Here is a 17138-nt window from a genome sequence, read left to right as displayed (position 1 = left end):
GTGCTCGGCAATCATGTTTGTGTCGGTAGATAACATGTCATTTACTTTAACACCAGGAACACCTGTTGGGATCTCAGATCCAAAAAGACATTTGAATTTGCCCAGACTTGGGAAGGTGACATATGGCACACAATGGTCAAGACTTCTCTCTCCCAACACTCCTGGTTCTGACATTTGATAAGCTGGTGAACGGGAGCACGAAGCCGTTTAAAGGCTATGAGGTGCCCCAGGAAAGGGTGCTGCTTACGCACCTGTAGCGCTCGCCAATGCTCCTCAATTGGTTCGGAGACTTCCGCCGACCACCAAGAGACTGCCTTACCCCTCGGGCACCCTAAAGAGCGAGGAATCGCATTTTCTGCTGCAGAAACAATAGTTGTTGTCAGCTGCTCAACCATTACATCGATGTTACCATGTGGGGGAGATTCAACAGTGACATCAGAGGTGAACATTTCCCAGCCTGCCTTATTTAAAGCCCATTTGGGTATGTGTTCTGGGATGTGATGCTTGGGTGATGACAGGAAGATGGGGAAGTGGTCACTACCACACAGGTCTTGATGTGCTCTCCAGTGGATAGATGGGAGAAGTCCTGGGCTGCAAATTGATAAATCAATGGCTGAGCAACTACCATGAGCCACACTGAAATGTATGGCGGCCCCAATATTTACCAGGCAGAGGTTGAGTTGAGACAGTAAATTTTCGACATCTCTGCCTTGGCCAGTAAGCACAGTGCCATCCCACAAGGGGTTATGGGCATTACCATCTCCCAGCAGTAGGAATGGTTTAGGGAGTTGATCAATCGGTGCAGCTAATACATTCAGGGGTACAGCACCGTCTGGAGGATGATATACATTTCCTGTGTCGTCCTTATTCTGACAGCCACAGATTCAAGAGGGGTTTGAAGGGGCACAGTGTCACTAGGACTGAGTTTAGGACATAAAAGCAAACTCTACCTGACACTCGATTGTAGTCGGTACCGTTCCTGTAATATCCCTTATAGCCGCAGAGGACAGGGTTTCACATTGCCGGGAATCAGGTTTCCTGGAGGGCAATGCAGATAGCACGTGTAAAGCTTAACAGTTGCAGTAGCTCTGCCAAGTGCTGGAAAAAACTGCCACAATTCCACTGGAGGATGACGTCATCGTGATACTGGGAAGGCATGGAACATTCAATGAGGCAGTTTATGCCTCAGCGTCACCTGCTGCCACCGACGTATTGCCTGAGCAGTCTCTATCCATTGTGTCTGAGGGTCTGGCGAGATATAGGTCCTCAGCAGTTGCCAGAATCTCCACCCCATCCTCAGACACTGAGCTTGTAGATAGCGGTGGTGTGGGTGCCACCGCAATTTCCTTGGTCTTAGGGATCTTCTTTTTAGATTTCTCTCACTGCTCCTTGGGTTCACCTGTCTGGGAGGACTACACTGGCTCAGTCTCCGGGACTGAGGATGAGTGTGAAGCCCTGTGACCAGCTGCTTTTGAGCTCTTCAGCCACTGGCAGGTGTCATCTTTCCCACTAGCAGAAACCTGGGAAGGTACTGACCCAAGGGACCCCCTCCTAGTGAGAGAAGGCAAAGAAAACTTACGCTTCTTTGGCTTAGAAGTGGGAACAGGTGTCCCGGATGGCTTGGGGGGGGGAGTGTTGTTTCTGAAGTAGGTGGTGTGGGAGCGACAGGGAGGGAAATGCCCCCCACCATCAAGGTGGCAGGTGTAGTCTTCTGGCTTTGAGAGGTGACTGGGGTTGGCGGAGCTGATGGTGCCAGAACTGTTGTAGCGGCGGCATAAGAGGATGTCATATACACAGGATGCAGGCATTCAAATTTTCTCTTAGCCTCAGAGTAGGTCAGTCGGTCCAGAGTCTTTTACTCCATGATTTTCCATTCATTCTGGAGAATCCTGCAGTCAGGTGAGCAAGGCAAATGGTGCTCTCCGCAGTTGACACAGATGGGAGGCAGCAGGGCACATGGACTATTGGGATGTGATGGGCATCCGCAATCTCGACATGTGATGCTGGAAGTACACCGGGAAGACATATGGCCGAACTTCCAGCTCTTAAAGCACCGCATTGGGGGAGGGATATAGGGCTTTACATCACACCGGTAGACCATCACCTTGACCTTCTCAGGTAATGTATCACCCTCGAAGGCTAAGATGAAGGCACCGGTGGCAACCTGATTATCCCTCAGATCCTGGTGGACATGCTGGATGAAATGTACACCTCGCCATTATAAATTGGCGCATAACTCATCGTCAGACTTCAAAAGAAGGTCCCTGTGAAATATGACACCCTGGACCATATTTAAGCTCTTATGGGGTGTGATGGTTACAGAAACCTCCCCCAGCTTGTCACAAGTGAGTAACGTCTGTGACTGGGCAGAAGATACTGTTTTGATCAAGTCTGACCCAGATCTCATTTTTGATAATCCATCCACTTCCTCAAATTTGTCATCTAAATGCTCAACAAAAAACTGAGGCTTCATCCTCATGAAAGATACCCAATGAGCTCTTGAACATACAAGATACTGGGGTGAAAAAGATCTACTGCCATCCTTAGCCTGATGTTCCTCCCATGGTGTGGCCAGGGAGGGGAACGATTTGGGGTCATATTTCTGTGTGTTAAATTGAGCTCATGAATGCTTAGAGACTGGTGTTTCATCACCAGCAAGAGGTGATGGACTACGCTTCACCGCGTGTCATCCACCTTGATGCCACCCAATCCATCCAGGGGCCCTCCCCACAGGTGCCACCGAGCCGCAGCAAAGGCCAGCTGGCAGGATGGCCATTGCCAGGCGTCCCGATGCCTCAGGGGGATGGGTATTTACCCCTTGGCATACATGGGTAGTTAATGGCACAGGCATCAGCAGAGCAATCACTGTGTGGTCAGGGGGCTACAACCAACAGGGTGCATGGTGGCCCCACAACGGACTGGCTACCATGCTGGATACTAGGTGTGAAGAAGTCCATGGTCATCGTCCACGCAGAAAGCAACACTGCATAGTACATGGTGGAAAATGCACCCAGGAAGGTGTCCTCACCCAAGAGATGGAGAATGAGCAGGACTGAAATGCGACAACTAGAAAGTGGGCTATAGATCTCAATACACAATGGAAACGATGCACCATGTAAGGCGCCTTTCCCCAGCTGGCTCGCTCTTTGGGAAAATTTTGAAGAATGGAGGTCAAACCCTACAGGGGACCATCACATAAAGACCGAAATGTGTGAAACTCCTTTTAGTCACCTCTTACAACAGGCAGGAATACCTCGGGCCTATTCTCTCCCCTGGACCCTCGGGGAGGGGGGGAAGCAAAGTAGAAAGTCAAATTCTGTTGCAGATTAGTGTTTATCCCCCTTACTCCCCCCTTGAAGGGAAGGACATTTAGAGGAGTCAACATCACCACACTTTCATTTGGAAAGAATACTTGCAAATAAACAATAACCAAGACATGATTGCTAAATATGCTTTTGATCAAATTCCAAGTTACAGAGTTATTTCCTATCATAAACTACAAACTGATTCGGCAAATTACTTATAGTTAACTACTAATGCTGAAATATGTGAAAATATAACAGATATTATTAAGAAAATTCTATGAGTGCTTGACAGAATACATTAGCAAAATAAATATCTTACTACTGATATACTATCTAACTAATATATTTTATAAATAACTTCAAATGAATTATACCTGTGAACAATGCCGCTGTAACCTGGTGCCTGGTTGTCAGTTATGGGTCGGAGGAATAATGAAGCATACTTATGTGTTGCCAATCAACCATATACCAACATTATTGCCTTCTTCCATGCCTTATATTCTCGTTCATCCTCCGTATGTAGTACCAATGCAGAATTATATTTAAAAACAGAAATCAGAGATTTATAGTGATAATAGTGAAACAAAAATATGAACAGCAAAATGTCACCACAGGAATGGATTGAACTAGCAATGTTCTTCAGAAAAGAACAATTTAAATGTTAATTTAGTAAACACATTTCACACACAAGCCTCAAAAAATGTTCCAGAGAAACTATTCTCTAACTGACATTCATGTTTTAAGTACCTCCAATCTTGCATGTGATATTTGTCTTTTTCACAGTGGTTCTGTGTACAATGAGGTTTCTGAGAAATAACATACAGTTGCCAAAGTAAAGTGAAGAATGCCACCTAATACATGGAAGTGGAGATTTAGTGCACTGAATGAGATCAGATATATTTCTCAGCATCACAGTTACACTAATAACTACACCCCCCTCCCCCCCCCTCTCTCTCTCTCTCTCTGTGTGTGTGAGTGTGTGTGTGTGTGTGTGTGTGTGTTTGTGTGTGTGTGTGTGTGTACGCGCGCATGCACTGACATTAACATTCCATGATAGGTGCCAAGTGTCAAAATATCTGAGGTAGCAAAAGCATTAACTATTGGTCTTCTGTATACAAACTGGTTTTAACCAATCTAAACAATGATGTGCGGAATCAAATAATGTAAGGACCCAAATACTGAGAGTCTCCACATTGACTGTGTGTACCATTGGACTGTACGCCTTGACCATTATTTTAAATTAATGTGTACATGGATGTCGGTGGAGGATGGTGTTTTACACTTGTACAAGAGAGAAGAAGAGTAATACAACTTATTTTGTACAATTTTAAAGTATCACAATGAAATTTTTGATAAACGATAGTATGCACATGGGGCACAATTTTGTAACACACTTACCTCTTAATCTTGTATCAACTGAAAAATTGAAGTAAGCATGTTGTCATGTTAATAATTTTTTAAATGAACAATGTACTTAAACATTAATTAAAAGCTCTTGAAAAGATAAGTACAGTGATTTACCATTGTTTAAATACAATGCAGTAATGCTTTTTAATGCTCCTGTATGAACTTTTCTCAAAAGTGTTGTGAGAACAGTGCTGAAATTGAAAGGCATGGCAGCCAGAATCAGATAATGTGCTGTAACCACCACCAGGTTGGGCTCTCAGGCCAGGCTCTGTCATTTTATCAAGCTTCTTTTATTCATTTGTTTCCATAAATGATCTTCTCATAAATATGAGTACATATACACATCTGAAATAATTTTCATAAGATTCTTTTGAAGTGCTAGAAGTTAACACAATGTTTCATTTACAACACTAGTATCTGACACTGCATCTGCGCCATATAAAGAAGAGCCATCATGAAACTCATTTTATATAAGTAACACAGGCTTATCTTCTTGCTGTATATAAAGATGGAGCTTGTTATGAAAAGCCCATCTAGTGGATTTTACACTGCAATAAACATTACAGCCACACTGCTCTTCAACACATTTCTTTCAAAATAGTTTGTAAGAGTAGGTTCCGGGTAATAGGTTGAAGGTGTTGGTCCATGGAGCACATATTCTCTCAGTGGTAGCACAGTAACCAGCCACAACGGGGCATCCTGGGTGGTTAGGTTTATTGACTTTAGAAAGCATGCAGAAGGTATCGGTGCGGGGACTGGTAGGGGTGAGTAGAGAGATGGACTCCGGGGAGAGGTTCTGCGATGGGCCTATGGATTTGAGTAGTGACTGGAGATACTGCTGGATTACTGCAATGCGGCCACCGTGGCAAGGTTTGTAGGTATCTGACAGCTGGCAGAGTCCTTCCACCAGGTAATCCTTGCAGTTCAAAACAACAGTTGGTTGGTTGGATAGGAGAAGGGACCAAACTACGTGGTCATCAGTCCCTCCAACCTTGGAATAATTGAAACTGATTAAGCCTCACACAATAAGTGGGAACTACGATGGCCATAAAATTAAAAATTATTGACAGAGAAGGAAGGAAGAAGGCGGAAGAAAAGAAGAGAGAAAAAAAGTGATTAATGACAGGGGCATGAAGGAAGAACAGGTAGACAAGATAGACGCTCAAGATAAAACCGACCCCATAAAGAAAGGAGTGGGAAGGCAGATAGCTTGGGTGAACCACCAAGCCCAATTGAAGCCAGTCCAATCAGGGTGAAGGGGGAGCAAGACAGCCAGCAATCCCCTCCACCCACCGATAAGGTTGAAGGTCCCAACCTTAAATAAAGCAATAAAAATATGCTTCACAAAGAAATCGTGAAACTAGATCAGCCGCTGAGGCATTGTCAGCTAATGCCAGTGGTAGCAAATCAGGAAAGCAAAGTTGCTGGGCGGCTAAGTCAGGACAGTCCAGTAAGAGGTGACCCACAGTCAACATCAATCCACAACGACAGAGAGGGAGGGGGGAGGGTGGGGGGGTGTTTCTCATGACAGAGGAGATAACCGTGAGCCAGCCAAGTATGGCCAATGCGGAGCCGGCAAAGGATGACAGAGGCTTTACGAGAGGCCACATTGTCGTAGAATTCTTTATTGCCCTGATCTTGTTCGGCGAAGAAAGAGTGTGCCATTGTGCACTCCAAAGTCTCAAATCCTGATGACATAATGCCGAGTAAGGTCAAAAATGCCAATAACAAGAGATGGCCTGTTAGTATCCCATTTAGCTAGTCAATCGCCAAGTTCATTGACAGGGATCCCAACATGGCCTGGGGTCCAAATTAAAACCACTGAGCACCCATGTTGATCAAGGAAAGAGCGTCTTGGATAGTTGTGACCAACAGGTGGTGAGGGAAGCACTGGCCGACAGTTTGCAAACTACTCAAGGAGTCACTAGAGATAGACTTCCGTAGTCTAAATGATACCAGATCAGCAATTTGTACAATTACAGGAGAATAGAGCAGTCTGCATCCCAGGTGGTATTGTACAGACATCTAAGAACACTGAGATGTAACCAGAACGTCCTCTTCAGCTGGTGAAGATGAGGGAGCCATGTCAACCACGCATCAAAGACTAGACCCAAGAATTGATGGGTGTCCACCATCTCGAGAGATTGGCCATCGACGAACAGGTCCGGATGGGGATGGACTGTACGGCAATGGCAGAAATGCAGGACACATGACCTGGACACCGAAAACTGAAAGCCATGGGAGAGAGCCCAAGATTGTACCCGGTAGACTGCCCCCTGTAGATTGCATTCTGCAGAGCCCATGACAGAGGAATTGATGTAGATGCAAAAATCGTCAGCATACAAAGAGGGGGGACAATGTCACCCAGCAGCTGCTATCAGACCATTAATGGCAACGAGAAAGAGAGGGACTCTCAGCACGGAACTCGGTGGAACCCCATTTTCTTGCCAATGGGAAGTGCTGTAGGAGAAACCAACTTGGACCTGAAAGAGCGACAAGAAAGAAAATTATGGATAAAAATGGGCAGAGCACCACAAAGGTCCCATTCGTGAAGGGTGGTGAGGATGTGGTGGCGCCATGTGGTGTCCTAGGCTGTATGCAGGTCAAAGAAGACTGCAATGAGGTGTTGCCGATGGGCAATATCCGACTGGATAGCAGACTCTAGCTGAACCAAGTTATCCACTGCAGAGTGGCCACATTGAGAACCACCTTGAGCTGATGACAAACGGTTGCGGGATTCAAGGACCCAAAACAAATGCTGACTCACCAGGCATTCAAGGAGCTTGCAAAGGGTGTTGATAAGGCTAATTGGACGGTAACTATCCAACTGAAGAGGTGGCTTCCTAGGATTCAACACCGGAATAACAATGCTTTCTTGCCACTGGGTAGGAAATACCCCCTCACTCCACATACAGTTGAAAAGGGTCAGTATACGATGTTGGCCAGCCACCAATAAGTGTTGCAGCATTTCGTTATGTATCCAATCCGGTCCAGGATCCGTGTCGGGACAAGTGCGAGGGCACTGGTGAATTCCCACTCACTGAATGGGGCATTATAAGGCTTCAAGCAATGAGAAACGAAAGACATTTGCAGGCTCTTTCAAGAGGAGGAACGTGGGCGGGTACTGAGTTGATGCAGAGGCTTGGGCAAAATGTTGAGCGAAATGCTCTACGACAGAGTCCAGATGGATAAGGACAACACCATGCACAGAAATTCCTGCAACATCGGTGGGAGGACAATGGCCAAAAACTCGCCTGAGTTTCTCCCAGACTTGTGAAGAGGGGGTGTGCAGTCTTATGGCAGCCGCATATCATTCCCAGCAAATACGTTTCTGAAATTGGTTAGGTAATGGACCCGGGTGCGGAATCGTTTAAAGATCAGAAGGATAGCAGTAGAGGTTGCTGCTTGAAGTGTTGAAGAGCATGGCGGTGGTCTTTAATGGCCACAGCAAGTTCCAGAGTTCACCAAGGGACCATTCTCCAATGGGAGAAACCCGAGGAAGAAGGGACGGCTTAAACAGCTGCAGACAGAACGGCGGCAGTCAAAGTCTGTGTAGACTCATCAACACTGCTGTAATGGTCGCTGCCACATAAGTCATCGTGGACACCCCATTGACTGGAGGGAAGAAGGCCAGGACTGCAATTAGAGAGGTCGACAGTAGAGAAAGTGCCATCGTGTGACTACCTCAATAAGGATTGTGGGCATTAAAGTCCCCTAGAAGCAGAAGGGAGAAGGTAGTTTTTTGAAGAATGGTGGTTAGGGCAATGCATGTGGGCGGCCTGTCAGGGGAGAGGTAGAGATTACAGATTGTGATTGGAGTGGCCAGATGGACCCAGACAGCAATTGCTTCCAGAGTGGTATGGAGGGGAACCCATTTATTAACAATATCCTTGTAGACCAAGATGCAAATACCACCAGATGCCCACAAGGGGTCAATTAGGTTTCGTCAAAGTGTGGAACCCACAAAGGGTGGGTGATAAGAATTGACAAAATGGGTCTCCTGCGGAGCAATGCAAGTAGCAAAGTAGGAGTAAATAAGGGGGTGCAACTCCGGGAGTTGATGGAAATAGCCATCACAATTCCATTGGAGGATTCTCAAGCTGGAGTCCAAATGGGAAGCAAACGGACAGGAGCCAGTCACGCCACCAAGTCACCATCCATCACCGATAAGGATGGGGTAATGTCCATATAGTGCTTCACTGGCTGAAGGAGGGGAAGGTGGCACCTCAGGGGTACTGGAATGGCCTTGCCCTTGTTGTTGTGTTTCTGCTCCTTGTCTTGTGGAGGAAGAGAAGGGCAAACTGCAGCGAGGTCAGGCACGGAATTACACCTGGGAATCTTGTCACCCACCAGCCGCAGATCGCGCGGCGTGTGTGGAGCTGAAGGTCGCCCTTTCTGCAGGAGGGTACCAGGAAGAGGAGTCCCAGGAGGGAGCTCCAGTACCAGCAGCTGTCGAGGAAGGGGAGCGCGTTGCTGATGAGGGAGGGGGAGCAGCATCCGAAGGGGTGGGTATGGGTACTGATGGGAAGGGGGAGTGGGGTTGAGTGAGGGTGAGGCAGAAGGTGTGGAGAGAATGGGGCGGGGCTGGGAAGAGGAGGGGGTAGGAGGGGGAATGGACATAACTGAAGCAAAAGTAGAAGTTAGAGGCGCGCGATGGAGCCAGTAATACTTTCGAGAAGCCTCGGTGTAGGTAAGTCGATCTAAGATCTTGTACTCTTGAATCCGTCATTCTTTCACATACACCGGGCATGCTGGCGAGTCTGGAGGATACTACGCATTATAATTAATGCACACTGGCGGAAGAGGACAGGCACTCCCCTCATGGAGGGGGCGCCCACAGTCACCACAGAGGTGATCATTGGCGCAGCGGGTAGACAGGTCCAAACTGTAAGCAATTGGTGGTGGAATATAAGGTTTTACATTGCACCGATTCACCATCACCTTTACCTTCTCTGGGAGCGTATCCCCCTCGAAGGCCAAGATAAATGCAACTGTACTGGTGTAATTGTTTTTAGGGCTTCACTGTACACGGAGGACAAATCTGACTCCTCGGCACTCGAGATTTGCACGGAGCTCCCCATCACTTTGGAGCAGAAGATCCCGGTGGAAAATGATGATTGGTGGGGTGTGACGAAGACTGGGATGTCACCGAGATGGTCACCAGAACGTAAGGCTTCAGATTGGGCAGCAAAAAAAATGGTTAAAATGGCTCTGAGCACTATGGGACTCAACTGCTGTGGTCATTAGTCCCCTAGAACTTAGAACTACTTAAACCTAACTAACCTAAGGACATCACCCACATCCATGCCCGAGGCAGGATTCGAACCTGCGACTGTAGCAGTCGCACGGTTCCGGACTGTGCGCCTAGAAATGTGAGACCACCGCGGCCAGCAGATTGGGCAGCAGAAGATGTCTTTATAAGAAAGAGCCGGACCGCAATTTACTCATGGGTTCCAGTTCGCCACACTTATCTTCAATCATCTTTATGAAAAACAAAGGCTTGGTCATGGCAAAACTTTCGCCGTATGTCCTGGTACAAACCACGTACCGAGGGAAAAGTTTCAACCCAAGCTGGCAAGCTTGACACTCTTCTCAGGGGGTGGCCAGGGAGGGGAATGCCGAAGGATCAGAAGAATGAGTGTCATGTCTTCTATCACTCTTAGAGAAGGCCACAGAATGGCCAGGATGTTAAAGCTTTTGTCGCTTCATGTGCAAGGCATCCGTCCTAATACCACCCCCCCCCCCCCCCCACCCCAACCAGGGGTTCGCCACCCAGCCACAGCAAGGGCCGTCTGGAACAGTGGCCATTGCCCCAAAGTGATGAGCATCGACTCCTTGGCATACACAAGGTGTTAACAGCTCAGATACTAGCAGTGTGATGCCTGTGTTGTCAGGAGGCTCAGCCAAGGGGGTACTTAACAGCCCCACCACACAGACTGGCTACCATGCTGGTGACCTAGCAGGAAAGGGCCAGGATGCAAGGGGAAAATGGAGGAATGGAGGGGAAAGGGAGAGGAGCCTGGAAACAAGGTTGGGAGTTCATCCCCAAATGGCTCATACTGAACGGAAAATGTTGGAAACGCCAAAAAGGAGATGGAAACAGCAAACTAAACAATAGCACATACCAAAACTAAGCCGGCAGGATAGCCAGATCAATATGAAGAAGTCCATCGAGAGGGAAAGGAGGGGGCAGGGAGAAAGGAGCAAGGACAGTGAAGGAGAAGAACATAGTCGGCAATGCAGTTTGGAAAAATGAAAGGAGACTGCAATAGCTAGGGTCCTGTGTGCGCCACACACGTATCCACAAAAGGGACTGTGGGCCCCCTGGGGGGGGCTAAAACAACAGTGGTTGAGCTTTTGTCCACAGGTAGGATTATAAGGTCAGGATCAGTTTTTACATTGTTTGCTGCAGTTTTTTCTGCGGCTGAAAGGTTAGTTTGCATGTGGAGGAATTTGGAGAATGATGGTGAGGCAAGGTTCGAGGTTAAGAAATTCTGGAAAGTTAACAGGGGGTGGTTTGAGGGCAGATCACTTTTGAATGGAGGAGTGAACTGAGTTAGGCAGGATTCAGTAATGGTCTTTAGTTGAATCTGATTGGTAGGGTTGGTGGCGACTAAGTGTTGTCACTGTAGGGACTGGGGAAAGGAGAGAAAGTCTTTAACAAGTCCTGCACGATTGATTTGGGAGTAGGGCAAAAGGTGAGGCCTTTGGAAAGGACTGATATTTCTGTGGGGCTAAGACTTCTGTAGGAAAGATTCATGTCTTTGTTGCGGGTCTGTTTAGGTTGTGGATTCTGTGTGGTGGTGGTGGTGGTGGCAGGGAGTTTTGGAAGGTGGGGTAAGTGTAGTAGGTCTGCGAGACAGGGTTTGTCAGCTATGAGGGGATGTGGAGGAGGTTTCGAAGTTGTTGTAGAGCTGGTGGACAGTGGTACTCCATGGTGGGAGTAGGAAGTGAGCACGGTGGAGAGCTTCTTGAGGTGGCATTGTGCGTGTTGCTCCAGTTTCTGCAGGGCAAGAATTTCATTGTGTGTTATGGGTTCCAGGAATTTGAGTTTGCATAGAATGAGAATTTTGCCGATGGAGAGAAGGCACTGCACGGAGGTTTGTGTTTGGTTGATATGGTTTTGCAGGACTATGTTTGTTAGGGGTAAGGATTGGTGGAATCTGAAGAGGTGGAGGTCGTTGTGGAAGGAGGGGTGGCAGCCAGAGATGGGTAATTTGATGGTAAGGTCATTAGGGGAGATTCCACAAGCCAAGCAACAACGCAGGAACAATACATGGGACTGGGATTGGGCTAGGGATACGAAACTTTTCTGTATTAATGCAAATGGAAGAAGCAAGGATCCATGGTGATGGAAAAATGCGAAAATTTCGTAAATAATACAGAATTATGTTTGAAAAATTTAGCACAAATACATGTGAAAATTCACGAAATGGATAAAATGAATGCAAAAGGCAGAAGCATGACGAGATCTGCGGGAGTTGACAATAGCGAAAGGCAAAAACTCAGTAAAACTGGTGAGAAGTCACAAGGATCAAAGTAAAGAATAACTAATAAAAACATATATATTACTGTGGGTAGCAGGTGTGAGGGTGGATAATTGTGAAGAAGGAGGATGGCAGATGTGACTGGATGGTGGAATAAGTGGGTGCGGACTGGGATAGAACGAAGAAAGCAGGGTGGTGGGGTAGGGAGGGGTTCTTAGGATGAGTTACAATACCGTGTGGCACTGGAAACATGCGGGAGTTAACACACAAAAATCGGGAAAAGATGCAGAGAGATTAATCTATTTGAAAGTATAGGACTAATTACATCCGCAGGAGTAATGTGAGACATAAGATGCCGCACCAACAATCAGCATGGTCTTGTAGCCAACTGTTGTGCGTGGCTGAGACGGTTGACACAGTGTGGCTCATAAATTGACTGTGCAGTACGGTTCGTAATGCGACAAGAAAAACACAGGAAAGAATAGAGAGAAGGACGGACATTGAGTATGAAGATGCAAAAGAAAATAGTAACAAAGGAAAACAGCACTGGGTTAGGATCGAAGACAAGCTGTCAGGCAAAAATCAAACAATGGAAAATTCAGGACAGAATGTAACAGTATTGTGAGAAGAAAAGTACAGGGTGTGTACGTGGGCAAGGAAAAAAATTCCCGCATTTTTCCCTGATTTCCCGGTTAAAAATTCACTTTCTCCCGAACGAAAATACACTTTTTCCATTTTCAGTAACAGCATAATTTTCCTCAGAACTGTAAAACTTATCAATCCTTTCAATGGTTGTGGTTTTATACACTGGCGTAAAATGTCCCGGCACTTTAGAAAACGAAAGCAGGGGAAAAAACACGTTTTGGAAAAATGTCTGATGTGCAGCAACATGTACACTGCAAATTTTTGTATTACGAAAGTATAAATTCGAATTCCACCAAACACCGCATGTTACTTTCTGAAGAATTGAAATTTAGATGCGATGCACTTTTGTAAGCTAGTCATAACTCATGCCAAGCGATCTCGCAAGCTGATGACAGCGGATATTCAGAGCATAGGACAAGTGATGTAGTCAGCCAATAGCAACATCACTGTTAAGCAGCGCGAACACACAAATAGGAAAATGTAATGGTTTAAATTAACATACATAGCTACAAGAAAAGAAAAACTTTTAGGTATAATATTGGTCTCAAATATTAATAAGTTTCAAGAGAAGCTAAGCTTTCACATATAATGGTGACCTTTTTTGCGCGTGTTACACTTTAAGATACGTCACACAAATGTGCCAGTAAAATTTTTAACAAGGACATATAAATATCTGATCTTCTGGGCTCGAAAATATTCTAAATCGTCGTCGTCAAAGATTTGATTTTTGAATGAGAGTCAAACGCTCTGTGATTTAAGAAATTCATCGGACATTCGCGCACAGAGTTCATCTTGCATAAAAAGAAATTTACTTTGAAATTACCGCTTTCCAAACAACCATTTGGAATATTTTCTCGCGACCTGTTAGAAATAGATTCATTTCAGCAGTTGCCAGAGAGCACCAGATAACAGGCGTCGCCGTGCTTGCGCAGCTATGGTGACGCAGGAAAACATTAAAAGGCCTTACATTATGTCATAAAAGAAACAAGACATTAGAGGATACTCCAAGAGCATGGGAATTTTGTGAACCATAATAAAATGCACCATTCGGCTTAAAGTGCACATTCGTATGTCCAGATTCAGATGTAAATTTTCTTTGAGTACCAGTACTGTATTATCTCATGTTTGGTTCTTTATTGAGGCATAATCCCATACGTGCTAGAAGATGAAAATGTGAACCTGAAATGCAATGAATAGTTGAAACAAGCCAATAGTGTGGAATTAAACACTTCGTTCAAATACAATGAGTGCCTCAGCAGAAAAGATTTCTTTAACAAACTGACAAAAAAACTTCATTGTTCTGCAAGGCGATTAATGCTTAACTGTCAGACAGGTGGAAACAAAATTAAATCTGAAACTTTTTAATATTTTAGCCTTCCATATTCTTCCACTGCACGTCTCTGTATTTCGCTCTGTGGAATTCAAACGTGTAATATTTTGTAATGGTCGCCATCAAACTATATTCATGCCACTGGAAATTAAAATGTCCTGTGGTACCTCCCCTGCTCCCAATCGGCCGGCTTGACATCCTGCCCCTCTTTTAAAAAATCTCACAATTAACACTGGATGGGTTTATTTGTAACCGGCAGAAGAAGAGCTCTTCAGAAAATCTGCAGTCTTTACTGCCTATTAGCTAATAACTTCCTGTTTTGTGTGACATAAAATTAAATATAGGATACATAAAACGAGTAAAGACAAAAAGACAAGCAAGACAGTAGAACACATTTCTTCAATCCTCAAGTCCTAGCTTTTTTTCTCTCGAATCTTGCCACAGCTTTATATGGCTTACTTTCCTTTGTGGGAAAGAATCTATTACCTCATCAAAGTTAGTCAACGTTTTGCTACATGAAAAAATGAATGTCGTTGTCTAATACTAGAAAAACTGTTGATACAAATACTACCCAAGACTGGTGTGGTTTCTCGACCTGATTACGTGTATTTTGTCACTGCCTGCTAAATAAAATGAAATACACCTGCCTAATACTGCAGCAAATGTCACACACCAAATAAACGAGACTGTTTTGTCACAATTGGTCATTTTTATAACACCACGGAATATAATTCATAAAGTACCAATATGTAATGCCTATTAGGCCTACTACAAGCAAAAAGTTTTGTGTTAGGAAATAGTTTTACATTTCATTCATACACTCTAGCTTCTGAAGCATGAGAAGTAGTAGTACGAAGTTTTTTTATAAATTTGGAATCGTCATATTCTTCCATGATTTATGTGAGTCCCCGTTTCTTCTCTTCCCACATTCTAACAAACAATCTTGTCATCACTGATTCTGTAACTATTCCTGCCAGTGTCAAAACTTATTCTTCGGTTAACTTCACTAACCCTGCCACACTCACCGGTTTAGTTACCCTACATTTATTCTCCGGTTAGGTGTTATTACGTGTTCGTACAATGTTTTTTCCGCGCTTCTCCCAGAATAGAGCTTTAGCGGTTGCTAGCCGGGGACTGTATTATTGGCCCTTAGAAGTGTAGTGGTCTGTCCAAAAATTTCCTGTCAAAATTTCATTTTCTCGGATACACGGAGGAGACAATACGCAATCTTTGTTGCCTGTTATTCTCGTTAGTCATTTATTTACAATCTGGTTGTCTGAATCTATGGAATCCGCTAGTAGTTATAACAACGCCGATCATTTGCAAACCCAGTCAACCACATAAACAGCGATTGGCATTCACCCGTTCGGCTTTATTCCGCTCAGCTTGTTTAGACCCGTCCCCTTTTGATTGCAGGAAAGTTTATTTCTAGATGCAACAAGGAATCCCCTGGCAGGGGCATCACATACACTATGCACACATTCAAAAATCAACTTACGACTCTTTCAGAAATCAACCTAGAAACTGTTCAAAAACCAACAGGGATGTGTTCAAAATCATGTGAGTAATCGACAGACCAACGTGCACTGGTTTATGGCGCTTTTTGAAAGAAGGTCTTTTTCCTCAGTAATACGAATTTCCAAAGCATTGAAATCGAGTTTGTGATGCGCTTTTGTAAGCCCGTCAAAGCTCATGCCACGTGATTTCGCCAGCCGATGACAGCGGATATACAGAGCTTAGGACATGGGAGGGAGCCAGCCAATAGCAACATCACTGACAAGTAGCGAGAACATACAAACAGGAAATGTTAATGGTTTAAATTGCTAGAAGAAAACCAAAGCTCTTACATATAATATTGGTTTCTAAGGTTAATATACTGCAACAGAAGCTGACCTTTCACATATAATGTTGGTCTTTTACGTGCGCCAGTACAATTTCAATAACAACATAAATTTCTGATCTTCTGGGCTCAAAATTCATGTAAATGGCTGGTCTTCAAAGAGATGATTTTTAAATCAGTGTCAAACGCTCTCTGATTAACGAAAATCATCGTGTATTCTCGCTCATAGTTCAACTTGCGTAAAAGGAAATTTACTTTGAAAGTAACGCTTTTCAAACCATCATCCACAATATTTTCCTGTGGCCTGTTAGAAATAGGTTCGTTTCAGCAGTTGCCAGAGAGCGCCAGGTAACAGGCGCCACCACGCTTGCGCAGCTAGGCTGATGTTGGAGGCCCGTTTGTTCGTACGTGTTAAACATTAAAATACCTTACATAATGTCATAAAAGAAACAAGACATCAGAGGATACTCCAAGAGCATCGGAATTTCGTGACCCATACTGAAATGTGCACATTTAATGTGCACATTCGTATGTCAAGATTCCCAGTGCAGTAGGCCTCTAACTGACATTAAGCTTTTCAGTGACGTTTTCGAGACGTAAATTTTCTTGGAGTGCCAGTACTGTATTATGTTTAGTTTTTTATTATGGCATATACAGGGTGGTCCATTGGTCATGACCGGGCAAAATATCTCACGAAATAAGTGTCAAACGGAAAAACTACAAAGAACGAAACTTGTCTAGTTTGAAGGGGGAAACCAGATGGTGCTATGGTTGGCCCGCTAGGTCAAACGGATATCAACTGCATTTTTTAAATAGATACCCCCATTTTTATTACATATTTGTGTAGTATGTAAAGAAACACGAATGTTTTAGTTGGACCACTTTCTTCGCTTTGTGATAGATGGCGCTGTAATAGTCACAAACATATGGCTCACAATTTTAGACGAACCGTTGGTAACAGGTAGGTTTTTTAAATTAAAATACAGAACGTAGGTACGTCTGAACATTTTACTTCGGTTGTTCCAATGTGATATATGCACCTTTGTGAGCTTATTATTTCTGAGAACGCATGCTGTTACAGTGTGATTACCTGTAAATACCACATTAATGCAATAAATGCTCAA

General features: G+C 44.7%; 2 protein-coding genes across 11 annotated transcripts in view; one reads left to right on the top strand and one right to left on the bottom strand.

Moving 5' to 3' along the window:
• LOC126356142 (bromodomain-containing protein 8) overlaps nucleotides 1-17138 on the bottom strand; it is a 482606-nt gene that overhangs the window by 92301 nt on the left and 373167 nt on the right. The window lies entirely within an intron of this gene.
• The window catches only part of LOC126356145 (retinol dehydrogenase 14-like), a 262668-nt gene that overhangs the window by 154269 nt on the left and 91261 nt on the right, over nucleotides 1-17138 (top strand). The gene's annotated exons all lie outside the window — the stretch shown is intronic.

Source organism: Schistocerca gregaria, chromosome 3 (genome assembly GCF_023897955.1).
Source record: "Schistocerca gregaria isolate iqSchGreg1 chromosome 3, iqSchGreg1.2, whole genome shotgun sequence".
In the NCBI taxonomy this organism is placed as follows: Eukaryota; Metazoa; Arthropoda; class Insecta; order Orthoptera; family Acrididae; genus Schistocerca; species Schistocerca gregaria.
This window is presented reverse-complemented; position numbering and strand designations above follow the sequence as displayed.